The sequence below is a fragment of the Megalops cyprinoides genome, chromosome 23, assembly GCF_013368585.1.
Source record: "Megalops cyprinoides isolate fMegCyp1 chromosome 23, fMegCyp1.pri, whole genome shotgun sequence".
NCBI classification, from domain to species: domain Eukaryota; kingdom Metazoa; phylum Chordata; class Actinopteri; order Elopiformes; family Megalopidae; genus Megalops; species Megalops cyprinoides.
Window position 1 is genome coordinate 22,799,319 of NC_050605.1, and position 21,631 is coordinate 22,820,949.

General features: G+C 51.4%; 1 protein-coding gene across 5 annotated transcripts in view; it reads left to right on the forward strand.

Annotated features, from left to right (window-relative positions):
- LOC118770253 (ELKS/Rab6-interacting/CAST family member 1-like) overlaps window positions 1-21,631 on the forward strand; it is a 192,708-nt gene that overhangs the window by 13,475 nt on the left and 157,602 nt on the right. The gene's annotated exons all lie outside the window — the stretch shown is intronic.

The window sequence follows — 21,631 nt, forward strand, 5'->3', positions numbered from 1 at the left end:
GTGTGTGGCGCTGTGTTGGGTGGTAGTGTTTCCGCACAGGTAGAGCAGGTGTGTGGCGCTGTGTTGGGTGGTAGTGTTTCCGCACAGGTAGGGCAGGTGTGTGGCGCTGTGTTGGGTGGTAGTGTTTCCGCACAGGTAGAGCAGGTGTGTGGCGCTGTGTTGGGTGGTAGTGTTTCCGCACAGGTAGGGCAGGTGTGTGGCGCTGTGTTGGGTGGTAGTGTTTCCGCACAGGTAGTGCAGGTGTGTGGCGCTGTGTTGGGTGGTAGTGTTTCCGCACCGGTAGAGCAGGTGTGTGGCGCTGTGTTGGGTGGTAGTGTTTCCGCACAGGTAGGGCAGGTGTGTGGCGCTGTGTTGGGTGGTAGTGTTTCCGCACAGGTAGGGCAGGTGTGTGGCGCTCTCCTCCTCTCTCTGTCCTCAGGGTGTGCAGGAGTGCAGCTGGTCTGCATTCACTGTGGAGGCAGAGTAAACCGCTTCAGGCTGCCTCTCCTAAAACAGCGCTGGTTATTAGACACGACGAGCCCTGCCAAGACCCCGCAAAGCCCTGCCCCCCCCCCCCCTCGCTGGACTCAGCTTTACCTCAGCCTGGGCTGTGTCCCGTGCACCTGTGGGGCCGGGTGGGGTCAGGTGATCTCTGTCAGCATGGCCTCGTTCCCGCTTGCCTTCTGTAAAGGAACGGCGCAGAGTTCAGTACAGACAGGATGGGAGGTGGAATGGAAGGTGGCGGCTGGGAGCTGGTGCTTTCCTCTGCAGACAGGGCAGCGGCCTGATTTTTCTCCCCCTCCACTCCTCAGGTTTTGTTTGTTTTCCATCCAGTCTCCACACAAACGAGTGCAAATTAAACACAGACCTGCGAACAAACCTTCGGAGATCGAGAAAGCACCGCTGTGTTGAGCTTCGTTGAGAGCATGTTGGTTTGGAATAATGAGGCCTGTCAACCTCTGCCATGCATAACACGGGTCTGGGGTCTGGGGTCAGGGGTCGGGTATATCTGCAGAAATTCCAGGAAAATGCAAGCCACCACCAACACCACAGCCCTGTGCTGACGTGGGACAGCCCACCGGCACCTGTGACCAGCGAGGTGGGGGCCCAGGAAGGGAGCCCCGCTGTGTGAGCGGGTTCAGGCTAATCCTCTTACTTCAGTGTACGCTCATGGTTTAGAGATCAAAAAGGCTGTTAGTTTAATGGCTGGAGATACTCTGCGTAATGCCTTTGTGTTATAGAAATAGATGTATTAAGATGATATCTTCAGCAAACACGCAATGGCCGTTTAAACGAGCCGGTGTTTGCATTAAAGCGTTCGGTACCTGTCACGTTTAAAAAGAGAAACAACAGCCCAATAAGCAGTGGTGTTCCTGAAGAGCTCCTGCACTTGAAAAGACCACTAAGCAATGTTTTATTTTAACTGTTGTTTTTTGTAATCTCCGCTCAAGGGCATTGTGTACAAAGGACAAACGTGGTAATTGGAGCTGGAAAAGGGTTTGTTTAGAGTAGATATGCAGGAGCGGAAATGGCGTTGCCTCCCTGCATGGCGGCTTTAAGGAAAAGAGGAGCTGCTGTAGCAGCACCTGAGGAACCAGTGCCGTGACCTCCAGATTCCCTTCAGCCACTTCTCTTCTGGGTGCGTTTGGGGTATCTTACAGGATGGGTTTCACAACGAACCCCTCTGTGATGCATGGTATGGGTCGTCCTTAACGACGTTAAAATGTTGGCGGAGTTTAAAACTTGCCAGGTCTGTGAGTTTCAGGCCTTCAGGTGACTGCGGGTGCGTTGGAGTGTGTGACCCAGCAGGTGTTGTGCGCATTTGTCCTCAAAAGGTCGCGCTTGCTAAACGTCAAACGGAGCTTTCATTCGATGGCTTTTTACATAAAGATGCAATTGAATAATCTGTTTTCGCACTGTCACTAAACCATTGGAGCGAGAGGACCTAACTCTCTGCCAGGGCTTCTCTTAATGGATTTATCTAAACAGATCAAATTATATTTGGTTGGCTTATTTAGAACAATAAATGTTTTAGTCCTCCCAGCCTAAACTTAGACCAGCTCTGAGCAAAGTACCAGGCCAGTGACCTTCCCCTGTGTGCTGTGGGAGTTCACTGCAGATCTCATGACACATCTGACAGAATGGTTTTCATCAGGCAGAAGGCACTGCCTCCTCTCCCCTTGTGTTTTTAAATGCAGCAGAAAAGCCTCCTGTATTTTTCAGACGTGGAGCGGTGTGGCTTGCGTCAGCGGGCGGTTTTGCTTTGCGTCGCAGTGCCCTCAGGGTCAGGGCAGGGGTGTTGCTCTCCTCGGAGGGAGGTGTGCAGGTCAGGCCTCCCCACAACCACTGCCCCATACTGCTGCCATGTGACTCCAACACACACACACACACACACACACACACATGCTCCAGCACACACACACATACACACGCTCCAGCACACACACGCACGAACACACACCCTCTTTCCTGCTGTCGGATGTGGAAGGCTGTGTGTCTGCAGGGAAGGTTATGAGAGGAGAGAAGATGAGGACGGAGGAGAGAGATGCACGCGGGGAGGGGGGAGAGCAGAGAGGAGTGACAGGCCGTCTCCTCTGAGAGGGTGCGGCGGGCGGAGGGGAACAGGGGCGTCTGAGGTGACGCCTGCACTCCGCAGGGTTCAAATGGTCCCGCCCGGACGGGCGTGGGGGGGGGCAGGGCTTGCCGAGGCCACCGTTTGTCACGTCTCTGTACGGCGGCCAGCGCTGCCGCCCTCGCTGATGATGATAATCCAATCAGGGTGATTTATTCATTTGGCCCACGCTGCCACAGGCCCCATTCACAATGCCGGCCGCTCGCTGCAGCTGCACTGTGGGAACGGGAGAGTGACCCCCCCCCCCCCAACATCCCCTTGACCTCCCCCCAACCTCTCTGCCAGGTGGGAATCTCATTCCGGGGTTCAGGTTCAGTGCCTGGAAGCACTCTCTGCGTTATGGAGGGGTCCCTCTCTCTCTCTGCGTTATGGAGGGGTCCCCCTCTCTCTCTGCGTTATGGAGGGGTCCATCTCTCTCTCTGCGTTATGGAGGGGTCCCTCTCTCTCTCTGCGTTATGGAGGGGTCCATCTCTCTCTCTGCGTTATGGAGGGGTCCCTCTCTCTCTCTCTGCGTTATGGAGGGGTCCCTCTCTCTCTCTCTGCGTTATGGAGGGGTCCCTCTCTCTCTCTGCGTTATGGAGGGGTCCCTCTCTGTCTGCATTATGAAGGCGTCCCCCTCTCTGCGTTGTGACAGGCTCCATCTTTGGGCTTTTGATGCCCTCTCTGTAATAAATGGTGTGTTTGTGTCACAGGCCTTTTCCTTCTGTGGGTTTGGGTGCTGTGCCAGTGTGTTCCTGTTAGGACTTGAAGAAAAATGACTCAGGGCAGGTTAGGAGTGGCTTCCTGCCGTGTGCAGGCCTGTGACGTTTGGCTGAGGAAGGAATTCACTCTCACGCCCTTTGGGCTTGAGTCAGCCCCTTCTCAGTTCTGCCTCACTCGCTCCTCTCTCTGTCTCTCTATCTCTCTCTCTCTCCCCCTCTATCTCTCTATCCCACTTTCTCACCTCTGCTTAATTCTCCCCTCTCTCCGTCTTCCTTTCCTCCTCTCTCTCTCTGTTCACCCCCACTCCGTTTCTCTCTCATCCTCTCCCCTCCCTCCCCTCCTTTATTGCTGTCTTTTTCTCCTCCTCTGTCCTACGTCTCTCTCTCAATCCATCCCCCTTTCTCACCCTCTCCCTCTCTCCTCCTCCTGTCTCTGAAGGCCTTGTGTCAGAGCATTCTTTCTCTGAGGGGCTGTAGGAGGAACAGTCCTCTCATTCATGTGCTGTCAGCCCTTTGCAGTGACACACAGCCACGCTGATCCGCCCTCCTTCGGCCTGCACAGCGCAGGAGGAAAGCAGCCTCCGTCTGAGAGAATTTCGGCCGTTCCTTCGCGCTCGTTGCGTTTGAACCTCTGCTGGAATGTGGTGGAATGTTAAATGTTGCTGTGGTTCAGCTTTTCGGATCGTTTTCTGTGTTTGGCAGCGTTTCTGGGACTGCACGGTGTGCGCCCCAGGCATATATATGGGATTAAGTATTTTTGATTTCTGCCAAACAGTGTCCTCCCTGAGATCACTGCAGACAGCATTAATGCCAGTAAGATGTTAAATGCAAACCCACTTTCAGAATGTGGTAGGTGCCAGTACTGCCTTCTGATGCAGTGCCCACTGCAGGCCTTTTACATGGCTGTGTGTGTGTGTGTGTGTGTGTGTGTGTGCGCACGAGCACACGTGCAGAAAAGCCTTTGTTTTAGCGATGCTGTATTGTCTGGGTTTAAGTCGCTTAAATTGAGTTTTGACCTAAATCCAAGCAGATGAAAATTGGTGACAACAACGCAAAAAAAGGAAAAAATGATGTTAAAAAATGGAAGTGCTGCTGACCCGTTTGGGAACATGATTTCTTTGTGGTCTGGTGGTTTCTGAGCAACGTCTGACTCCTCCATAGTCCGTCCGGTGCATGGTATTCAGGGAGAGGGGAGTGAGCTGCACTGGAGTTATTTGGCAAGAGCACAGTACATTCCTGACTGAACAATAGTGAGCCCAATGGAAGTGCAGGGGAGCCAGGCTGTGTGTGTGTGTGTGTGTGTGTGGGGTGTGCGCGTGTGTGTGTTTGCTCAACGCGAGCTGGATGTCCTCTGGCCAAGCCCGATTAAAGAAATCACAAGCGACTAATGAGGTTAAACGACTAATGAGAACAAACAGGGATGTGAGCCGGAGTGAAAGTCGGTCTCTCTGCCTCCCTCTCCCTCCCTCCCTCTCTCTCTCCCTCTCCCTCTCTCTCTCTCTCCCCCTCACATGTCCTCTCTCTCTCTCTCTCTTTCTCTCTCTCTCTCTCCCTCTCTCTCTCCCTCTCTCTCTCTCTCCCTCTCTCTCTCTCTCCTCTCCCTCTCTCTCTCTCTCTCTCTCTCTCTCCTCTCTCTCTCTCTCCCTCTCTCCCTCTCTCTCTCTCCCTCTCTCTCTCTCTCCTCTCTCTCCTCTCCCTCTCTCTCCCTCTCTCTCTCTCTCTCCCTCCCCCCCCCTCTCCCCCTCCCTGTCCCCGCCCGCTCGCTCCTATTGAGGGAGTGTTGCTCGCCCAGGCTGTAGGACGCTGGCTCAGACAGCACCGCTGGAGTTCCAGCTGGACCCTGTTCAGCCGAACACCAAAGTGGCCGCGCTTGACTTCTTGTTCACGGAGGCCAATTGCATGGAAATCCTGCTTCCTATAGGGGAACGGAGCTCGCTTTCTGTCAGGTTTCGGAAGGAGTAGTGGCACCCCCTTCTCTGTGCCCGCTGCCCCCAGCTCTCTGCTGCAGGCTCCCTCTCCCTGCATCAGGGCCAGGTTAAATCAGGCAGCAGTGCAGCATAGTGGTTAAGGAGCAGGACCAAAAGGTTGCCGGTTCGATTCCCCATGGGGGCGCTGCTGTTGTACCCTTGGGCAAGGTACTTAACCCACAATTGCCTCAGTAAATATCCGGCTGTATAAATGGATTAGAAAAGTGTAACCAATGTAAATCGCTCTGGATAAGAGCGTCTGCTAAATGCCAGTAATGTAAATGTAATGCAATGTAAAAAATCTGTTTGTGTGTCTGAGTGGAGAGGAGAGGGGAGCGGAGTTTCTGGGTTTCCCTCTGCTGAGTGAGCGCTGCTGTAATTCTGACTGCAGATTGATCGATGTCTCCCCCTGGGAAGAGACAGGCCAGGCTCATCTCCACGCGTGACCTCATATCACCCCACTGACACTCAGTCTTCACCCTTCATCTACCTCACCTTAAAGCGCACTGCACCTCACACACACCTTACCTTCAGCCTTACATCAGCTTTACCTGCCTTCACTTACACCTTAATACGTATCATACCTTACATGTACCTTTACATTAATCTTGCCTTAAAATGTACCTCACCATTACATTTGTCTTCCCTGACACGTACAGGGCCTTGTTCCATGTGTGCCGCACTTTACCGCAGCCCGTACGCGTGTCTTACCTGCACTGTTACCTGGGTATCGTGGAACATTGCAGGGGAAACACTGAAACGCTCTTTGTTCATGTTGAAGTTTGACAGGATAAATAAATGATTATTTACAACATTTGCGCCTTTTTTTCCCCACCCTCTTCTCTACCCACTGCAACTGGGAGGGAAGGTAGGGTGCATTTTGATTACATTAATAAAAATTATTTGATAAATTGGCTGGATTTTGGTTATTGTAAAAGCAGTGTAGATGCCACAGTGGGTGGTAACGCGTTGTAATGTAATGCAGTGTAATGGAATGTAACGCCTGAGAGTAACGCCGGTCACATGATCAGGGTCTGGCCGCTCTAATTCAGGCTGGTCTTTCCCAATTAAGCCGCATGTTCTGTAAGAACTCTCCCTGAATGCAAACGCGCTTTTACACACAGGCTTGTAATACAGCCACTGTTAGGCTCATTAAAACCTTAACCCTTCGCTTTCCACTCACAGAGCCTGTCAATGTGGAGCAAAGTGAATGAGGCAGTTGTAGGCAGCAGGAGGCTAGGCAGCTATGTGGTAGTGATAAGGAGCAGGACTTGCATCTAAAAGGTTGCTGGTTCGATTTCCCTCCACGACACTGCTGCTGTAACCTTGGGCAAGGTACTTAACTTAGAATCGCCTCAGTAGATATCCGGCTGTATAAATGGATAACAAACAAAACCTGTAACCTATGTAAGCCCTTTCGGATAAGGGTGTCTGCTGAATGACAATGTAATGTAATGTGGTATCACCCTTTGACGGTCGGGTCCTACTCTCCTGCTCTAGCTACATTGTGTGTGAGCGGGGCGCTTCCTCACAGGGTCTCAGGGGCAGACTGGGACCCCTAATCAATGGGGGGAGGGTTGGGGGGGGGGTGAGTGGCCACCTGTTTTTCTCCAGATGGGACAAAGGCAGGAATGAGTGGAATTAGGAAAGGGGGAGGGTCCCTGTGGGACCTGTTCACTCATGAAGCACAACACTGACACTCTAATGCTGGAACCCCAGGGGCCCAGAACCCCGCCTTATTACCCACAATGCACTGTGCAGGTCTCCCACGTTGGCCTGTCTGCAGCTCTGGGTTTCGCTCTGGCATTTGTGCAGCGCGTTGAGATTAAACTTCATCAGCCATTTGAACTCCATAATCGCTCTTAAAACAAACCTGGCAAATGCGCTATGCGGACAAATTACCGCATGTCTGTTTTATGTACCGCAGTGTTTTTTTTGCAGTGCGGAAGTGATTGTGATACTTAACAAGAAACTTTTAACTTTTTAACTTTTAATATTTACCCAAAATGCAGGCTTCAGATAAGTCTCGCCAGACTGAACAAAGTATCAAAGCAGTGCTCGTCAGGATATTATTTACTGTTTTGCTCATTATTTCTGAAAGTGTTTAATCTGATAACGCACCTCCTCGTGGTGGAGGTCACCATGATTTAAGCTCTGGTCCTCTGTTGTGGAAGACGTGGGGTGGTGTTGATGCTGTAATGCAGTAAGTGCAAAGCAAGGCTCCCGCTTTTCAAAAGACACACGTCTCTCCCTTTGTTATTTTTGCCTTTTGTTAGTTTTGCCTTTGTTAATTTCTCTCCTACAGGAGCGGGCTGCTTTCTGTGTAGTCTGACGCCGTCTTTGCCCGGGCTCTGCGATGTGATTGGGTGGGAGGGGAGAGGGAGTCGTGGCTTATAATGGCCGCAGCAAAGAACATTCAGTGCTGGAGTGTGTGTGTGTCAGTGCGTGTGTGTGTGTCAGTGCGTGTGTGTGTGTCAGTGCGTGTGGGGGGAAGCCTTCACCCCATTTCACTCAGCAGTAATGTGTGGAGAGAGGTAGCCTTCACACAGGCTGGGTAACGGCCACATTTGACATTAGAAAGCCTCAGATGTTAACCTTGTTTAGCGGGCATGGCAGCAGTACAGAGTCTTCCCTCTCTCACCGGTTCTTCTCCTTGTTCTTGCTCTTGTGTTGACTAAAGCTGTAGTGTGGACATAAGTTAACGTCCATGCAGCGGTCGATACCCACTTCCCTGATAAAGACATCCTCTTTCTCTCTGTCGGAATGGTTATGCATCTGCTTTCCCAGAGAGGGAATCGTGTTCCTCTGTCTCTCCACTCGACGTTGCGTTTCTCTGCTTCTGAGACTGCTAAGCTGGGCTTGATGTTAGAACTCTGTACATGAGCTCAGATGAGCCTTCTCTCGCTTAATTCCTGGCTGAATGGTTGTGTTTATCTAACATTTCTGTCTTTTCGGTTCTCTTGAGTAGATGTTTGAATTTTTTTTTTTTGTTCCATGTGGACAACAAAGGCCAGGGAAGGAGAAGAGGGAATTATTGTCTCTGTGAAGGCGTTTAATTCCATTCAGGGATGGAGAGCTTTTTGGTTTGTTTTTGGAGGAAACAGCCCACTGACCTGTGGTCTTAAGCTTACTTTCTGCCGCCCATGGTCAGTGGAACTGTCTCGTTTTCCATATCGGGGGGGATGACATTTTGACCTAATTGCTTTGGATTGGTCCCTGGGACCAGTGCAGTGATGCTGGAAGCCCATGGCCAAGGAGGTGCATTGTGGGTAGGCATACATAACCTGTCAGGGAATAGCAGAAAACCTCATCATTGCTGATGGAAAAGAGGATCATCTGGGAACAGGGAAGTGATAGCTGTTGGTGGCTGACACAGAAATTTTAGAGTTTGGAGGGTCTTTCAGCAAGCATGGCAGTACACCCTGGCCCAGTTAAACCCCTTTAATTTTTATATTAATGTAAAGATGAAGAAATACAAATTAAATAATGTTGTTTAAAATTAATATAAAATAATATTTAAGAGATGACATGAATACGAGGGTGTGATGTGAGGTTGTCCCTTTAATTCCTTTGTTAAATGTGCTTATAAAGGGCCATGGGCGTGCTTCGCTGGCGTCTGAGGCCGATTCGAAACGCGTCTGTGTTTTTGGCTGATTCTGCAGAAGAGCCCGAGGCGCTGACGTGCTCTCGCTGTGCTCAGAGCGGGGCGGCTTCCTCGGCCTCCGATCTGTTTACCCAGGGCCGCTCAAACACACAGGTCTGTTTGCGGAATTCTCCGGGAGCCGGGCAGCAGAGTCCTCAGCTGCTGCCTGCTGCGATTGGCCGAGCGAGGCCCCGCCCCTAACCGCCCGCCTCACTTCCTGCCGCCGCCGGGTGACGGACTGTCCATTTACCCAGCCCCTGTGCTGGCCAACCCGTGACCCACGTCAGCGGCGGGCCTGTCGTCAGCGGCAACGGCAGCGAGCAGAGCGCAGGCCTCTGGCAGATGGTGCGCGGGAGGGGGCCGCGCAGGTGTGCGTTTGATGTGTGTCCGTGTGCATGCGCACAGACAGCTCACTCAGGAAGCTTCGCCATCAATAACAGCAGGGTAACAGCGGCTTTCAACAGCGGCTTTCAACAGGCACAAATAATTGTCTTCCGGTGATGTGGCGGATTTTGGTGATGTATTCTGCAATGAAATGGGACCCAAATGAGGTATATTTTAAAAAGCTCTGGCCAGGAGTTGGTTAAAACTAGGCCGGGGTAATTTGTTGATGCTCGCTGAGTGAGTGAGTGTCCCTTCCCTTCCTGCCTTTTTTGTTTTTTTTTTTTTTTTTGAAGAAATTCCACACACATTTGTTTGAGCATAAATCTCCCACCTTCAGCCCACTAAAAAAATCACATTTTCATTGGAGTAAACCTTACTCAGCGATCACGTCTTGAGAATCTGTTATTTATGCGAAAGTGCTGAGTGCAGCAAGTTGTAAATCTGTCACCTTTAGTGAAAAGCAGACCCACCGCTGTCTTCTGTTTATTTTTAACATGGTAATCTTTAAACCTGATAAAAGGTATTAAAGGTATCATCTCAACAGATGTAAATGATAAGATTTTTTTTTTTTTTATCTGAGTACAGTGGTTCTTCGGTTCCTTAGCTACTGCAGAAACCCCCCCCCCCCGGATGAAGACAATAGAGTAAGAAGGAAGAATTATTGAGTTGTGTAGAGAGGTGATTAGGACCCAGGGCTGTAGCCCAGGTTTAATTCAGGTTTGAATACTAGATGAGTATACATTGCTTTACAGCAGAGTGCATTGCTAGCATTTCCTCCAACAATACCTAGCTGTATAAAAAATTACAAATTGGTATATTTGTTTTATATAATTAGATTTGTTATAACAGGTTTATAACGTTATTATAAATGAAATATTTATCTTAGTAGTTTATAAATAGGCATAGAAATATGTATCCCCCTCCATCTCTGTCTCCCTTCTCTCTCTCTCCCTCTCTCTGTCCCCCCCCCCCGTCTCTGAGGGAGTGGGAGTGGAAAGGGTCTGCTCACCTTTCCTGGTAGCAGGGGCAGGTGAGAGGGGGACCATATGGCTGTGGGAGGAGCCGGTGAGGGATTGGGTGGGAGGAGCCGGTGAGGGATTGGGTGGTCTGACTGTGCTGGCTCTGCAAGGTGCTGCATGATACGGTACCGCTGCCGTCACCGCGATTCACGGAGGCTTTTAACAACAACGCCCAAATTTACACCCCAAAAGTCACGTTTTTTCCCTGGTTTTTAAGAGAAGGAAATATCCTCCATTCCAGAGCAGTGTCAGGAGGGAAAGTTAGCTCCATCCCATAGGGAAAAAACCTCATGGGGACAGCAAAAATTTCATGCCGTGATTTGTCTTGAAAAATAAATAAAAAGCCGGGCTGTGTGGAGCTGAGTGGAGTTTTCGCTCCTGCCAGAGGCGCTTTCACACCATACCTGTAAAAATGCAGCCGCTGAGCGGGTGCCAGGGCCGGCCGCTTGGCTGCACCGCCGCGTCGGCATGGCAACGCCGCGCGTTTATATATAACCAGGTGACTCAGCGTTGCTCGGTGGCACTGGGCCGGCAGGTGGGAGGTTCTGATCGGGGGGCGGTCCCTGGGCTCAAAGAGAGCCGGTAAAGGTGTGAGGTAGGTGGGTTGGCCAGGAGGATGGTCTCTGTGCATTTCTCTCCGCACAGAAAGGGCTGGTCGTGCCTCTCTGTGAGCACAGGTGGGCTTGAGGGGATGTGATGTCATCGAGCTGCACCCCCTCACACACAGGGTGTGGTACCTGTCCGTGACTGTGTTTGAGACCATTACATTGCATGACATCATTGTCATTTAGCAGACGCTCTTATCCAGTACGACTGGATAGGTTACAGTTTTTACATGTAATCCATTTATTCAAGTACAGGGAGTTGAACCAGCAACGTCTCTGTTACGAGCGCTGCTCCTTACCGCTATGCTGCATTGCCACCCCAGACCCCCCCCCCCCGGAGAGGGAGTACGCATTTTCAGCGCGCAATGTGAGAGGGAGGCAGCTGAGAGCAGTGTGTAGCACTGGGCTGCACTAGCGAGCGAGATCAGTCAGTAGGAGTGTTTGAAGCAGCGTGGTGCCCAGTTCCTCCGGCCTCCTGGCTCTGCACTTCCTGCGTGCTGCTACAGGCCCGCTGCCCATCACTGCTGCCACTGCCACTGTGGGAGTTTGTGTGTGTGTGTGTGTGCGTGTGCGTGCTGCTACAGGCCTGCTGCCCATCACTGCTGCCACTGCCACTGTGTGTGTGTGTGTGTGTGTGTGTGTGTGTGTGTGTGTCCGTGCGTGTGTGTGCGCGTGTGTTTTGGGGGCAAGGCAAGTTGTGAACGTGTTAAGCTTTCTTTTTAGAATAGCTAAAATTCTGCTTCTCACCTGGGTTCTCTGGCTTAATTGTTGACTCTTTCTATTCAGTGCAATTTGCAACCCCCCCCCCTGCAAAAAATATATTTTCATCAGAGGTTTGGTGCTGTAAAACACTGGGCGTGCCCATGTGTCGGTGAAGTCTGACACCACATGGTCTGGGCAGATGCTCTCCTGTGTCTGACTGTTATCCAGCAGGTAATGCATGTGAAGCCACCAGGCAGCACATAACAGCAAAGACACCAAACCAGGCAGAAATTTCCCATCTGAAGCGCAGAGTCTGCAGGGTTGGGCAGGGAGGCACGGGCCCCCAGAAAGCGGGCCGGAGGCGTAATGCGGGGTGTTTTGGAGTAGGAGATGCCTCTGTGCTGGTTTTGGCCTATGTGCCAGAGGCAGCAGGAGCGGTGTTCTGCGTTTGGGTGCCTGCGTAGGCCTGGGAAAGGGGGAGTTTTTCCCTCTCTCCTCTCTGGCAGGGTGTGAGCTGTGGGCTGGCTCGCAGTACGGCAGCCTGTGGCAGGCACGTCTTGCCTTATATGGTGCAATATAGGTGTGGAATGAACAGAATTCCAGCGTACCGTCCGAGCCCCGCCCCTCCCCGATTCCTTCCCCCCCGTCCCGAGTCGGGTTCACACGGGGGGGGTGGGGGAAGGCAGGGGGTGCCCTGCCTGCCTCTCTCCTCGCAGTCCCGGAGACCCTGCCTCTACAGGGACGGCACACAGGAATGCAGGGCTTTCAGTGCGTATCCGTGGGAGCCTGTAACTCCACACCGAGGAGGAGGAGGACGAGGAGGAGGAGGAGGAGGACGAGGAGGAGAGGAGAGGAGAGGAGAGGAGGAGGAGGAGAGGAACTCTGGGAAGTGTGGAAACGCACCAGAGCTGCTTTCGCTCCCTCTGAAGCGTGTTATTGGGCTGAACGCAACGCTGTGTTTCAGCTTCACAGTTTTCTGTTCTCCTGTAGTGTTAGAAAAAAAGATATTTTACACTGAGTGTCACATGTGATCAGCAGAAGCCAGTCTGTGTCAGCCACTCTGTCAGAGATTGAGAAACTGATTTAAATCCCTGCGTTTGGCGGCTGCCCCAGCGACGCGGTGAGGGAAAAAGTACGTAAATAAGGGGTAGTGTGGTCGGTGGCAGCGGAAACGTCTGTGGCGTGTGCAGGGCCTCCAGAAACCCCCTCTCTCAGGGCTCCGGTCCTGTTCCTCTCACCCTGCTGTAAGGCGGGGCCTCCGTCCTCACAGCTCCCCGGAGATCCGGCACCAGCAGCCCAGAGCTGCAGGGCCTAATTCATGCACTTTATGGCCCTGATGGAGCCAGCCGGGCAGAGAGAGAGGGAGGGAGAGAGGGAGAGAGAGAGCGAGAGAGAGAGAGAGAGGGAGAAAGAGGGAGAGAGAGAGGGAGAAAGAGGGAGAGAGAGAGAGATTGATTCTAACAGAGCTGGAGAGCCAGCCTGCCGGTAGCCAGGTCTCCATGGAGACCCTCGCTGTGAACAGCGCAGCAGCAGGGCTGTGAGAGGGGACTCTGTGTGTGGAGACCGAGCGTGAGTGCAGGTGATTCAGCGCGGACTCAGCCGGGATCAGGTGCTTCAATAGGGCGTGTCTTTCCCAGAGCCACGGCGGTGATGACCAGGTGCTTAGTCACATCACTCACCTGGAACCTCTCATTTCATGGGTGTGTGAGGGACCTGCCATTCTGAGGGATTTTGGTGGAGCTCATGGGTAAGCTGGTGGGTGAGGGAACAGTAACACAGTCTAATTAAAGCCTTTGGCCTTGACCCAATGATGGGCAAATAAATCTGCTAAAAATGTAGAAAAGGCCACATCAGCGGAAGATTGAAATCTGGCATCTATGGTCACAGCCTTATACAGCCTTCTCAGACTGTACGTGTTGGGAAATATTTTTGCAGAGAGTCCACAGGGAAGAATGAGGGTCTGAACTGGCTAACTGACGTTAATTACGGCTCCCGTGTGCCGAGCGTAGCTCTGGTCTGAGCTGCAGGAGTGCTGCCTGCCGGGACGGGCCTCGGCGCGCTGCTGCTCATTCCCACAGAAACGCGGCTCTTTCCTCTGCGGGAAAAGGGCACGCTCGTGACTGTGCTGCGTCTGATTGGCCGGCACGTGTCATGTGACACCCACCCCCCCCCCCCCCCCCCCCGGTTTAGCCCCGCCGGCTCACCCGGAGCGTGTGCTGCTGCTCTAATTTGCTTTAATGCTTAAGCAGCAAATATCTAATCACTGTCTCCGCTAATTGAAGATGGTTGTTTTCAGATCTTCAGCGATTCCCTCCACATCTGGTTAATTACACGATGTGTCCAGCCAGGCAGCGCAGCCGAGCGCGTTTCCCGCGGAGCGGCGCGGAGCCTGTCACAGCCGCGTCCCCTCGCCCCGGCTCTCCTGCCACAGAGCGCCTCTGCAAGCCCTCATTTCACAGTTTCTTTCATGGCCGCTTTGAAACATATTTTTACTCGTCCCCACCCCTCATTCCCCCCTCAGAAAAGAGGAGTGGAAAACAGGGAAAACCCTGTAATCGCAGTGTGGCTCTGCGCTGAGACGCACAGCTGTTAAAAACATGGCTTGCTGTGTTACATGCTGTGTTGGGAGCTGTGTTAGACGCTGCATTTAGGCTCTGTGTTAGGCGCTATGCTAGGACCTGTGTTTAGGAGCCCTGACAGCAAGGCTTGCCAGATCTGCCACGCTGGACCATCTTATCAGTGACTAATGCAAGTGTTGTTTGGTCCTTACACATCAGCAAGTGGTTAATGCTTGCTTGAATCAATGAAAAATGTTGCGTAAGAGTATGAAAAATGTACTTTCATATTTATTTAGAGTACTTTATTTACAGTAGAGAGTTCAGGCCAGTGTCAGAGCGAACATTAAACGCCTCCCAAAAATAATGTAACGATAATGTTAGTAAAATAACGTGCTGCTTTTGAGTTTTGGCCACACACATGTAAGGGTAGCGTTAGTTAAATAATTTTCCTCTTTTCCATTTGAGTATTGGCCAAAGAAGGCAGGGTTTTTTTCTGTTGTCTGATGCACCACAGTATTGGAGGAAAGGATGATGCTGGAGCTGAAAGATCACTATTGATCTGGGGGGAAGTTTTGTTGTGTAAGAACTTGTAACAACAATTGATAAAACCCTGCTCTGGAATACCATATTGATTGCGTTGTGGAACACCTCAGTGTGATTATAACTCTGATTAATTTCTAAAACTTGGTTAATTACTCCACTCTCTAGTGTGCTGTGTCCACCGCCCCTCTCTTCCCTGCTTTACTGATTCTCACCCAGTACAGGGTGGTAGTGTGGATGCGCTGGTTGGGGAGCTAGTCCTGTGGCCAGAAGGGGTCAGGTTCAAATCCCATGTCAGGCACTCCTGTTTTACCTGTGGGTGAGGCAGTGAATAACCAGCTGTGCAAACAGATCATTTACAATCTGTGTCAGTCACCACGGAGACAGCCGTGTGCAGAGGAGATGCAGAAACTGATATTTTACAGCCGTCAAAGGACTAAAGGAAAAAAAAAACAGTTGTGGTCATTCATCTCTGAGTTTTATGTTTTTATGCAACACCTGCAATTACATCTTAACTGAGGGTACTACAATATAAAAAGAATAATAAAGTAAAGGTCTGAATAATGATTTATAATAACACTTTTCGTGTAGAATCATGATGGTTGATGCACGTTTGTATTTTCTCATAAGACAGTTGGCAACAGTTTTTGCTTCCGAGTGTAAATGATTTAGAATTTAAAAAATGCTCATTGGCTACATATAAAATCACATTTACAGAAATTCATTACAGCACTTAGGAGAACAGTCTGCTCGCTTTGAATGCACAGTATAAGGATCTTGATTGCAATGCAAGATGGTTGGCTAGATGTTAGTGCTCTTGTGTAATGCAGTAAACACTCTCCGCACTAACACACTCTGGTCAAACTGTCAGCGCCCTGTCACCGCAGTCTGTTGGCTGTGTGTCTTTATATGAGCGCTGGCGTGAAGCTGGACAGCAGCCAGGTATGACAGGCAGAAAGCTAAGGTAGTCCGTAATACGACAAGTTGCATGTGTATTTGCTCTTAATGATCTGCTTTTTGAAAATGCAGACAATATTATTGCTATTTTAGAAAACAACAGCGTGGACATACAAGTAACATGTCATATTTCCTGGTTGGAAAAAGGGAACATATTAGGAAGGCATGGGAAGAGGGTATGAGTAAATTAGCATCAGATGAGTGCGAAAGCAAGCTTTCGTCGGAGTTAATTATTTTGTGCAGAGTGCAAGGTTGCACATGTATCCCAAAAACGAGATCACATTCCGTTATCTCCAGAATAACTGATTTCGCAACCCGTGTGACTCAGACAGGGGCCCAGCCTCATATTGCCCTCTGTGCAGTGTTACCACACCAAATCTGACGCAACCGTCTCGGTGTGGAGATATTTCAGATGCGTGCTGCCGGGATGGGGGGGGGTTGTATTCATGTTTTTGCAGGATGATTCCCCCCCCCCTCGCCCCCCGTCCTTGGGAAGGTGCTGGTGGAGTGGCGAGGTGAGATGTAGCAGAGGTGCCAAGCGCAGGTCCTGAGTGTGCGGAATGTGAGCACCACAGCTGTTTTTTTCCCAGAATTCCTGCGTCTCACTCCCACTTAGCGAACGCGTGTGAGCATTAGCAGCACACGCTCACAGCGGTAGGCTGGGAGGATCGAATCGGAGAACTGGGATGAACTGCAATTCGAAACAGAAACAAAATAATGGGCTCATTTATTTTCTAACGAATGGCATGAGTTAACCAAGACAGGCCTAAAATGAATTCATAAATACGGCAAATAACTGAATAAATACATGCTAACCGATGAGTTGTCCTACGCTTGCAGAGAGAGAGGGAGAGAGAGAGAAAGAGAGAGAGAGAGAGAGAGAGAGAGAGAGAGAGAGAGAGTGTGTGTGTGTGTGTGTGTGTGTGTGTGTGTGTGTGTGTGTGTGTATTTGTATCATTAGGTGCTGATGGGAGGGTGCGCCATGGTCTCATGGCATAGAGTGCAGCACACACACACACACACACACTCACACACACACACACACACACACACACACACACACACACACACACACACACACACACACACACACGGACACTGCCCCTCAGCGCCAGGGCAAGCCGCCGCGCCATCATGCATTTATGGATGAAGGGAATCGCACAACGCACCCCAGGGTAACGCAGCTCAGAAGCAGCGTCGCTCCAGTGTGCCGTGTAGACACGAGGCCTGCAGCTCTCTGGCAGCCGACAGAAACGCTCCCCCCCTTGCTCGCTGTCTCTGCAGCCCCAATGCTGTCTGCCCCCCCCCCAGGACCATCTCAGGACCAGCTGGAAGGCTGGTTCACCTCCTCGCCTCGGCCCTGACAGACTGACCCCTCTGGCCTCAGTGAGGAGATGCTTCCTTTGGCCTCAGAGTGCGTTCTCTGGCAAAACTGGCGAAACCGCTCCACGTTCGTCAGTAAAACGGACGTTGCTGTGAGCCGATTACAAGGAAATTATTTCAACGCAACAGGCAGGTTGTCTGTGTCAGGTCACTTTCGTTAAGCGACACGTGAAAGTGAATTTACGTAATGTTAATAGAACAATTAGGGAGTGAATGTTCAACATACAGGTGAGGATGCCAGACATTACAAGCCCTACAGGATATATATATTTATTTATTTATGTCATCTTCCCTTTTTCCAGCTTTGGGCCAGTTTTAACCCCTGCTGGTTGAGGACATACTGATATGCTGGCTTCAGTGGCTTTGTGAATGATCTGAGACCTACAGGCAGCACCAGTACCTGGTGTGCTGGTCACATGATTTCTGCTTCCCAAGCTGTGGTCCTCTCTATATCCACTTGGAATTGATATATAAAAATCGTAAAAATCAGACATCTTTGATTTTGTGATTGTGCAAAGTGAACCCGTGCGGGAGTTTTCCAGTCAGAATGTGGTGTGATGGGAAGCAGGGAGATGGGTAGGCGGGGCATCGTTTCTCTGCTGCGTGGGAGGGTTTTAAAGATTGCATGAAGGCATTTAACCAGCGGCATCCAGCACCCAAAAAAGCAGGATGCAGCGGCCAAAATATGCCGTCAGAGACTTAATGCACTCTGCCCAATATGACAGGACTCTCAATACAAATAAACGGGGAAGAGAAAAGTGACTCACCAAACGAAAGCAGCGCGGCGTGGTCGGGGGAAGAGAAAGTAGGTGTCTGCGTGGTGAATGACAGATGGATATGACCGGCAGCGTGAAAGTGAACGGATGTAGATTTATCAGGTTATTTATTTCTCCTCCCCAGACAGAGCGGGCTGGCGCTTAGCATGCTGTGTGCCAGGGAGGGAGAGCGCGTGCCCTCAATGAAGTCTTATTAAGAGTCTGTGTGGGCGGAGAACAAGCACTCTGCCACAGAGAGAGAGAGAGAGGAAGACAACCAGGGTGAACGAGAGGGAGAGAGGGAGGGAGAGAGAGAGGAGGAGGGAGGGAAGGAGGAAGACACCAGGGTGAAAGAGAGGGAGGGAGAGAGGGGCGGGAGAGAGAAAGACAACCAGGGTGAGAGAGGGGTGAGGGATAGAGTGAGATAGAGGGAGGGAGGGAAGAAGACAATGAGGATGAAAGAGAAGAAGGGAGGGAAAGTTGGAGAGGGGGAGGGAGGACAGGATAGAGGGAGAGGGAGGGAAAGGGAGAGAGTAAGGCAAAGAGGGTGAGAAGGATGAGAGAGGGATGGAGGATGAGAGAGGATGGGAGTGAGATGGGGGATGGGAGAGTGGCAGGTGTGGGTGGGTGGGTGATAGCGGTGAGCTGGCACAGAGCCCCGGGAATCGGGCAGACAGACGGATGGATGTGAGCGCAGGGAGAGGCATCTCCTGGGCCAGAACCGGGAGCGCAGAGCTGCGTCAGGAGCGGCTGAATCTGGGGACAGCGCTGACAGTGTCAGCCAATCAGGCATCAGAATTCTGCCGGTCACTTGGGACCCAGGGACAGTGCCGACAGTGTCAGCCAATCGGGCATCAGAATTCTGCCGGTCACTCGGGACCCGGTGACAGAGCTGCACCTCACACGGCCTCTGACCCTTGTGATCGCACACGCCGGCAAGACTTTCTCTCTGAGGGGGACACAGCGGGACAGGGCTGGGGGGTAACGGCCAGGCTGGTCCTGAGAGCCCCAGAGAGCGTGCTGCCATTCGGGGGGTTCATCTGAATGCTAGGGCTACGCTCCCAGCCAGCAAACCCATTAGCCTGCTTTCCGCTGACCCGACAGCCTTACTCAGTGAGTGTGCTCCAGTGCAGCCAGGCTAACCTGCCTAACAGACATACTCAGTCCAGCCCATCATGGCGGTCCGTATTTCTGCTGATCAGGTCCCCTCACTGCTCACACTGTGTTACATTAGTGTATAAATAAATCAGAAAGACTGAGCCCCAGGTTTGTGAGTGTGCTCACCTGCTAATGATGGTAGGAATCTGTGACCTTAGGTTATTCCCGTTTTGGGGAGACTGCGGCTAAAAGGCTGTGGTAAGCACCGTTGATTATACAGTATGTGTAACCAGCATATAGGACGGGAGGTAAAGCTTGATTTTACTAACAAGGGTTTAAGCACAGAGAGAGAGAGAGACACCTTCTGACTGAGCTATTTTACACTGAATGAACGGGGGGAAGGAGAACCTCCTGTCATTCGTAGGACTGGCTCACATGCTGTCCGCCTCTGTCTGTGTGCTGTTTGCACACCTGTAGCTCACCTGTTCGACCTGCAGCTACGGCAGGTCAGTGGACACGGGTGTTGGATCTGCTGTAATGGGCTGCAGTCTCTCCAGTAGCTCCTCCTTTCCTAAGTGTATTTCTGAAATACGGGCATGGAGAGCCGTAATGGCTGGTAATGAGCGAGTTAATTAATCAATAACTCCCAATACGTTGTAGCTTCCTGCTGATGCAGGAAACGCTCTTTCGCTGGGCTCACCGCAACCCTCTGCAACCCGAGACACTGTCATCCATCCTGCTGTTTGCTAGCTAACGAGTTTACTGAGTAGAGCTCCGAAAAAATCAATTAATTAATGCGTTTGCAATCATTTATTCCCGACGGCGGTCGGTCACGCGGGCCGCGGCGCAGGGCAGGAAGAGGTCTGTACAGCTTCTGCTGCTGCTAATGGCTGAACTGAACTCGGCCCAATCCAAACAATGACAGGCAGCAAACAAACAGCTCTCCCACAGACGCAGCTGCGCTAGCGCGGTGTCCGTGCACGTCACGCCGGTGTTCCCGGATTAAAACAAGAGGTGGCGTCTGCCCCCGGGCTCTTACATCAGACAGGAGTGAGGGTGAACGCTGTTCCAGGAGGAGTGGTGGTGAATGCTGTTCCAGGAGGAGTGGTGGTGAATGCTGTTCCAGGAGGAGTGAGGGTGAATGCTGTTCCAGGAGGAGTGGTGGTGAATGCTGTTCCAGGAGGAGTGGTGGTGAATGCTGTTCCAGGAGGAGTGGTGGTGAACGCTGTTCCAGGAGGAGTGGTGGTGAACGCTGTTCCAGGAGGAGTGGTGGTGAATGCTGTTCCAGGAGGAGTGGTGGTGAATGCTGTTCCAGGAGGAGTGGTGGTGAATGCTGTCCCCCTGGGGGGGGGGGGGGGGGGGGGGGGGACCTGCTCTGGATGGTCAGTGATCCTCTGTCTCCAGCTCAGCAGAGGAAGCCCTCGCTTTTCCAAAGTGATGCTCTTCGCAGCTCCCAAAAACAAACCTCTCCCAGTCTCTCTCCAAACCTCAGTAAAACCCCTCGCTCTTCTGAAGTGACTCACTCCCCTCAGCGCCCCGGATGAGCCACACACACGCACACATGCACACACACACACACACACACACACACACACACAGTGTACTGTCTCCCTCACACACACACAGCCCTGTCTCCCCAGCCTCTCATGGCTGGCCTCTGACGGTAGGATGCTCTGGAATGGTCTGTTATCAGAGAGCATCCAGTCTGTCACCGCAGCACAGACAAAGAAGTCGCTCAACCAAAGCAAAGAGTTTTCTATTAAAAGTTTTTTTTTTTTCTTAAGTTATATAATTGTATAAGATTGTGTAACCTCTGTGATTACGTAAGGGCTGCCAGAGTTGGGCAGAGTGAGTGTGTGTGTGTGTGTGTGTGTGTGTGTGTGTGTGAGAGAGAGTGTGTGTGTGTGTAAGAGAGTGTGTGTGTGTGTGTGTGTGTGAGAGAGAGTGTGTGTGTGTGTGTGTGTGTGTGTGTGTGCGACCCGGCCTCTGCTGCTCCTTCTTCTCCTCCTTCTCCTGTCCCTCCTTCTGCTCCTCCTCTCACTCCTCTTGCTCTCCCTGCTTCTTCTCCGCTGCCGCCTGGTGCTGTGCGATCTTTCACGCTACATGCTGAAAGCCCGGAAAGTTCTCCCTCGTGGACGGTGTCAGCGTGCGTGACTGTGGTGCAGATGGAGACGTGTGGTTAGGATTACACAGGAGCAGCTAGCTCAGGAATGTCAACATCAAACCGGCTGCGACCCCATCGCCTGACCCCTCGGTGGTCCTGCAGCGTGGTCCGGTCTGTCACTGCCTTGAGGAAGTGCAGCGGAGGTCAGAGGTCATGCTTTCCAGATTGCCGCTGCCCTTAAAGTACAGCAGTGTCACCAAAAATGCTCTGTAATCATATCCATGTCTGTGCGGGGCTATTTTTGGCAGCCTGCCTGCCCATAGGCTGAAAGTAGGGAGACTTCTGCTTCTCTGCCTCCGTTTCTGCCTGTTCGGAATGCCAGGAATTCTGCTGCTGGTTCGGCCTTCCTTCTTGTTCTTATGTTTGATTTCCAGGCATGTACGCTTAGTCATGTTGTGTACGTATAATGATTTATATGTATATATATGTATATATATATATATATATATATATATATATATATATATATATATATACATATATATACATATAAATCATTATACGTATATACGTATAATATACGTATAATTATACTTATATACGT